This window comes from Mercenaria mercenaria, chromosome 9 (assembly GCF_021730395.1).
Source record: "Mercenaria mercenaria strain notata chromosome 9, MADL_Memer_1, whole genome shotgun sequence".
Lineage (NCBI taxonomy): Eukaryota > Metazoa > Mollusca > Bivalvia > Venerida > Veneridae > Mercenaria > Mercenaria mercenaria.
In genome coordinates, this window is record NC_069369.1 from 53,620,640 (window position 1) to 53,628,131 (window position 7,492).

Below are 7,492 nucleotides of genomic sequence, written 5' to 3' on the forward strand. Positions count from 1 at the left end.
AACCGAGATCTTATGGTGATACAAGTTGTGTGCAAGTTTGGTTAAAATAAAATCATAAATGAAACCACTATCGTGCAGACAAGAAATTGTTGACGGACGCACACACGGACGGACGGTCTGAGACGGACGAAGGTGATCACAAAAAGTTTAAAAAAAGGGTGGGGGATGTTGATGCATTATCAGGGTGCTGGGCAAGACCGAGAGTGAGGTTGGCGAACAGTACAACTTTGCATGCTAATAAATATCATGGAACGTTTGAAAATAAAATAATAAAAAAAAATAATTTGAGGGTGGATGGGAGGGGCAAAGGGGGAGGGGATGTGATCAAGGTAAGGTGGTGGCCAGGTGCGGGTACAAAACTTCAGATGTTTATACTAAATGTTCATGGGAAAGAATGAAAGAAGTTTAATGAAAATTCTACCAATGGGTTGGTTTGTTATGTACAAATCTGTAGATTTTTAAACATTCAATTTAAAGGGCAATAACTCTATGGAAAATTGACCAATTGAAAAAAAAGACAGGCATCATCGAAGTATGTTTTAAATTTATTTCTAGTTTTATGAATTCTAACCAGCTTGTTACTGAGAAATGGCTGCAGACGTGGATTTTTCATTAAATCAAGGGCAAAAACTCTAAGGGAAATTGACCAATCCGATAAAAACCTTGATGGGCATCATCGCAGTATGTTGGTTCATGTTTAATTTAAGTTTCCTGAAATTATACCTTCTAGTTTACTGAGAAATGGCTGCGGACGGACGGACTGACTGATGGACAAACAATGCCATTTCAATACCCCTCTCCCAATTTCATCGGCGGGGATATTAAAACTTTCAGGGGCCACACATGACTTAAACTGATCCGTTCAATAATTAAACCAAGAGCATAATACCAATTATATCATATTTTTAATAAAATGACAATACATGACAGGATAAATGCATACAATTTAAATCCTGTCATCTTTATATTAAAAACCAAATCAAATGGATGAATTTCATGAACTGGATAAAGTCATAAAATGGTATACAAGTAGTTATGAAGCTAGGTCAGTAAACAAGAGGGCCATGCAATATATGCAATATAAAAATAAAGGGAGGTAATTTGTCAACAGTTATCTTTCTTGATTGTCTGAGCCCATCTTTCATCATTAATGAATTTCCACATCAGTATCTTCATTAGCTACTGAGATATATCCATTTTAATTTGAAACAAAGGGAGGTAATCTGACAAAAATTAGTCCATAGTTATGTACCCTGATTGTCCGAGTCCATCCCAGGGTATAAATCAAATTTCAAAACATCTTTATTACTTACTGAAATAAACCTAGTATTTTAATTTGAAACAAAGGGAGGTAATTGACACGACAGACTGCCCCCGTCAATCTACCCAAAGTCACAACCAGTTCAAAAATCAAATAAAACTATGCCTCACAAAACTGGATGAAATTACAAAATGGTATTACAAAGTATAAAAGATGCTAGCACAGAAAACAAGATGGTCATGCATGCAATATATATAAAACATAAAAATAAAGTGAGGTTATTTGTAATAGTTAATTATTCTCCCCTGATAGTTTTCAAATCAGCATCTTCATTAGTTACTGGGACATACCTATTTTAATTTGAAACAGAGGAAGTTAATTTGACATAAAATCAGTTCATAGGATTTTGTAATATGGAATCTGACTGGTTCTCGTAAGGATTGATACAAGTGCAAGTTTGATTAAGATCTAACATCTCTATTGTGTTCATAAGATGAAAATTTCTGGTAATTCAACCATAAGTAACGAGTCCTTCACCATCCACATCATGGACCACTCCATCTTGAATATACTTCACCCTGTAGGCTGCAATGGAACATATTGAATAACTATTAATATACTGCAAACAATTACTGGCAAAAAGTAACTTTTTAATGCTATTGACATAATGATATGTTAATTGATTGTTGGTGAATGATAAAATTAGGTCCTAAGTATCTGCATACTGGGAGGAATGTTTTAATTACTATTACCTTGCTTTTTATACTAAGTATCTTGAGCATAACTTCAGAAGTATTAGTGGTATATGTTTGATACTTCACACAATGATAGCTGCAATTGTGAAGTAGGTCAGCCTATTACATTTCTTTTTTAATTATCTTACTTTTTTTCGTATAAAACAATAAAATGCTTGTCCAGAGAATAACTTGAAAAGTATTCAAGACCTTTAATGATAGAAGGTGAAAGTGTTGGGAATCATGACTCAGTTGTATTGATTTCTTTCTTAAAAATTCTTCGCTTTAGTAATTGCAAGGGAGTTAGTGAGATGTTATAGTAATTGTAAGTGTAGTCAACCCTTGATCACACATTATACTCTCAGTTACTTATTAAGTCAGTGCCACTATAAATACATGTATAACTAAATATACTTACAATTTTTGTTAATCCTTATAATCCTGGCCTTGTAGGAATGTCCATCCTTATACAATGCCCAAACTTTTTCACCAACAGAGAACTGAAAAGACAAACAAATATTCTCATTTATATCTATAGGAACTTGCACAATGTCAAAAGGTAACAGAAAAAGAAAATTTGATAAACATGAAAATATTTGTTGTTTTTGTAAAGAGGGCTTTGAAATTATTACTTGACACATTAAATGCATTAAAACACTATTTTTTGTCTTTTCTCAATCAAATTTCTATTGTGTTTGTACTGGGACAGATATAATTATATTTCCTCAGTGACTGAAGAGTTCAATACATTTATAATTCTAAATTTACCCACGTAAAATCAATTTAAGTTACTGGCAATAACTTTGTGCTAATGTTCTATGTCTCTGAAGGTTATAATCCTAGCACTGGCTTCAATTTCTTTTCTTTCTTGATCTTGATTTTTTTAAACATGTTTAAATGCAATATATATTACCTTCTGATATAAATAATGTGTCATAATACTTATTTTCATGCAAAATAATCTTTTGCCTAAATATGACGGCCAGCGAGGCGAGTCTCTTTAAGAATTTCATTTGTTGATCAAACAAGTAATTTTTATGGGATTGTTGAAAATTATATTTTCACTACTCACTCAAAAGCTTTTTGTCTCACCACAGATCATACTTTAATTTACACTGAAATTCTGAAAGTCTAATACACAAGAGCATGAATTACATGCAAAAACTTGATCAATGTAAATTATTATATCTATTACCTTTACTTTCTTGCTTGGTTGCTCACTTTCATCCACCAAGGGCTCCCTTTCATTCTCAAGTGGTCGCTGCAAAGGAAAACATACAAGTAAGAGTTTAATGTCAATTTTGACCTTTAACATCTATGTGTGACCTTGAACCTGCATCTCTCCAGAGCACATCTACTCATCATAGACAAGAAACCCCTACTGACCTTTGACCTTAAATTGTGACCTTGACCTTTAAGGTAGGGGACCGAGTTTTGCGCATTACACGTCGTCTTATAAATTGGAAACATTGGTTCCAAGTAATATTAAAATCCCTGCATGGATGACCGAGTAATGGACTGGACACAAAATTGCGGACGGCCAGCCGGACAGAATGATGGGCGGACAAGTGCTTTCCTCTAGTTCCCGGAACCAGTAGGGGACTAATAAAGATCTACCTTATTACGTCATCTTTGTTTGCATAGTTCTTTAATCCTTTTCAAATATCTTAAAACAATTAAATTTTTCTGCAAAATCTATATTTTATCATTGTGCGCAGGTAATTTTCTTCCTACATATCTGAAACTTGTTACCTCCCTGAAATTCCTTGTATTTTACAAATTACTTCATAGTAATTAATAAGTTGTTGAATAAATTTGATGAATTACCATGATTTTATTTAGTTATATCATGCAGAAACCTATGTTCTGCCACTTGTGATTATAATTTCAGAAAACTACAATTAAACTCATTTTCTGGAAAGTTTAGACCTACAATTCCAATTCAAAATGTTTAGTGATTTGCCAATTTGTCACTTTATTAATATTCTTTTTCACATTGAGAAGACACATTTTTTGCATGGAAGGCTTGATTCATAAGCAAACAAATTTATAAATAATTTACCTTAGCAGTCCTACTGGATTTTTTCTGCTGACTTTCGTTCTCACCAGAGTGAGCCTTATGATTAGCGGCCATACTGCATACTGAAAATAATTGTACATTTTAAACATGTGACAAATGTCATGAATTCATTATAACAACAATTAAGTCTTTCTTTCACAATACAATCATCAATCAAACATTCTGCAAATAATCTCTTTGAATTCATCAAACTCATATAGTTGTCAAATTAGACAATATCATCTTCCAAATCCAAAATGGATTTTACTATTGAGTGAAATACTAAGTAATATCATGTCAGATGTGTAGTACAGTTAAACCAGTATTAAGCAGCCAACCCAGTGGAAAAAGGTGGCTTTATAATGTAGGTAATTTATACAATGAGTTTTGGGAAATGAGGCAACTACTTTAGATATGTTGGCTGATTAATAAAGATGTCTGCTAAAGCAGGTTTTACAGTAAAGTAATCACAAAGGCCCAAGTGATAAATTACAATGCATTATTTGTAAACTGACTGGTACAACTATAAAAAAAAATCTATTTCCATTCTAACGCGATCATTTAGATTAAATCTAACAAATGTGCTAAAATATTTGCTGTGCAATCCTAATAAATTGCTTTTTCAACATCTCATGCAAACATGATATACTGGTTTTAGATCATGCTAAAATTCTTGTATCTGTATGAAAGGACAAGCAAACCATGTTCTTTGTGCCGTTACCTTGTTTCACTTTCTACAGGTATACTTTCAATGAGACTGTTGCATGCAAAAATAATGTGGAAACAAAATGCTTATCATCAAAAGATTAACATTTTACATACCTTTTTTACTTCATCTCTTAGTTTTTCTATTGTTTTAAGGTGATCCTTATTGTCAATCTGCAAAAGAAATATTGTAAATCATTAAAAACAAGGAATCAGTAAAACCATAAGTACTTGCGGTTGTCAGAATGTGGACAAAATCAACAAGACCGGTAAAGGGAGATAATTAAATAAATTGGCATTCAACGTTATGGTTCTTAAAATGAACTTGCTGAATTTGCATGCAGTTTGAATAAATAATTGTGATATTTTAGTTATGCCCCAGAACAAAACATTGAGTAAAGGGAAATAATACAAGAGCTGTCACAGGAGACAGCGCGTTCGACTATTTCGAAGGTGGATAGTGAAACTGGGCACATCTGAGGAAACTAGAGCTGTCACTGGAGTGTTTAATGACTCCAATTGTGGATGAAGATATTACACAATAGCCTCAGTCTATGTCAACTTAAAGTAATAAGACAGGAAACAAGAGGGCCATGATGGCCCTATATCGCTCACCTGTTATCATTGCACTTGAGGACAAGAAGGTCTTCAGAAAAAATATCTAAGTCCAAAGGACAGGAACAACAAAGGAAAGAAATTTAACCAAAAAGAAAAACATTCTTACAAGGTATAGGTATGTCAAAATATACATAAAAATTGGAGGTACCATCCATGTTGTACCACAGAAAAGTGGTCTCGGTTTTTCCCTACGGCCAATAATAAAAAAGTTACTAAACATAAGCTATTTATAGTAACGTAAATGTGAAGTAATTAAAAAAATAAATATTATAAGTGAACAAAAGAAGGATCTGCCAAATAAATCTGCTGACATAAATGAAATTTCAGATCAGTATCTTCTTTAGTTACGGAGATATATCCATTTTAATTTGAAATAAAGGGAGGTAATTTGACATAAAATCAGTACATAGTTATTTACCCTGATTGTCTCAGTCCAACTAATAACAATAACGAAATTTCAAATAAGTCCTGTAAGTATTTACTGATATAAATCCATATTTATTACAATCAGGGGAGGTAATCAGATATAAAATAACTCTGGAACCTCCGATTGGATCCGATTTGTCATGGAATCCAAAATTTATTGTTGTTGAAGATATTTTGGAAGTTTGTATCAAATAAAACCATAAATGAAGTCTCTATATGGCTGCAAAAGCCAAAACAGCCAATTTTGGACCTTTAAGGGGCCATAACTCTGGAACCCATGATGGAATCTGGCCAGTTCAAAAAAGGAACCAGTTCGAAACTGGGTCACGTGCCTTCAAAAACTAGGTCAGTAGGTCAAATAATAGAAAAACCTTGTGACCACTCTAGAGGTCACATTTTTCATGGGATCTTTATGAAAGTTGGTCAGAATGTTCATCTTGATGATATCTAGGTCAAGTTCGAAACTGGGTCACGTGCCGTCAAAAACTAGGTCAGTAGGTCTAAAAATAGAAAAACCTTGTGACCTCTCTAGAGGCCATAATTTTCAATGGATCTTCATGAAAATTGGTCAGAATGTTCATCTTGATGATATCTAGGTCAAGTTCGAAACTGGGTTACGTGCGGTCAAAAACTAGGTCAGTAGGTCTAAAAATAGAAAAACCTAGTGACCTCTCTAGAGGCCATATATTTCACAAGACCTTCATGAAAGTTGGTCAGAACGTTCAACTTGATGATATCTAGGTTAAGTTCGAAACTGGGTCACGTGCCTTCAAAAACTAGGTCAGTAGGTCAAAAAATAGAAAAACCTTGTGACCTCTCTAAAGGCCATATTTTTCATGGGATCTGTATGAAAGTTGGTCTGAATGTTCATCTTGATGATTTCTAGGTCAAGTTTGAAACTGGGTCACGTGCCATCAAAAACTAGGTCAGTAGGTCTAAAAATAGAAAAACCTTGTGACCTTTCTAGATGCCATATATTTCACAAGATCTTCATGAAAATTGGTCAGAACGTTCACCTTGATGATATCTAGGTCAAGTTTGAAACTAGGTCACGTGCCTTCAAAAACTAGGTCAGTAGGTCAAATAATAGAAAAACCTTGTGACCTCTCTAAAGGCCATATTTTTCATGGGATCTGTGTGAAAGTTGGTCTGAATGGTCATCCTGATGATATCTAGGTCAAGTTCGAAACTGGGTCACGTGCGGTCAAAAACTAGGTCAGTAGGTCTAAAAATAGAAAAACCTTTTGACCTCTCTAGAGGCCATATATTTTATGAAATCTTATGAAAATTTGTCATTATGTTCACCTTGATAATATCTAAGTCAAGTTCGAAAGTGGGTCACATGCCATCAAAAACTAGGTCAGTAGGTCAAATAATAGAGAAACCTTTGACCTAACTAGAGGCCATATTTTCCATGGGATCTGTATGAAAGTTGGTCTGAATGTTCATCTTGATGATATCTAGGTCAAATTTGAAAGTGGGTCACGTGCCGTCAAAAACTAGGTCAGTAGGTCAAATAATAGAAAAACCTTGTGACCTCTCTAAAGGCCATATTTTTCAATGTATCTTCATGAAAGTTGGTCTGAATGTTCATCTTGATGATATCTAGGTCAAATTCGAAACAGGATCATGTGCGGTCAAAAACTAGGTCAGTAGGTCTAAAAATAGAAAAACCTTGTGACCTCTCTA

At 33.8% G+C, this 7,492-nt stretch overlaps 1 long non-coding RNA gene across 1 annotated transcript; it reads right to left on the reverse strand.

Annotated features, from left to right (window-relative positions):
- Positions 1–1,038: 1,038 nt before the first annotated feature.
- Positions 1,039–4,129, reverse strand: LOC128559692 (uncharacterized). Its single transcript, XR_008372538.1, has 4 exons — positions 4,058–4,129; positions 3,191–3,256; positions 2,414–2,495; positions 1,039–1,846 (listed from the first exon to the last, which is right to left on the reverse strand). It is a non-coding gene; the product is annotated as an uncharacterized LOC128559692 (long non-coding RNA).
- Between the last annotated feature and the right edge of the window lie 3,363 nt (positions 4,130–7,492).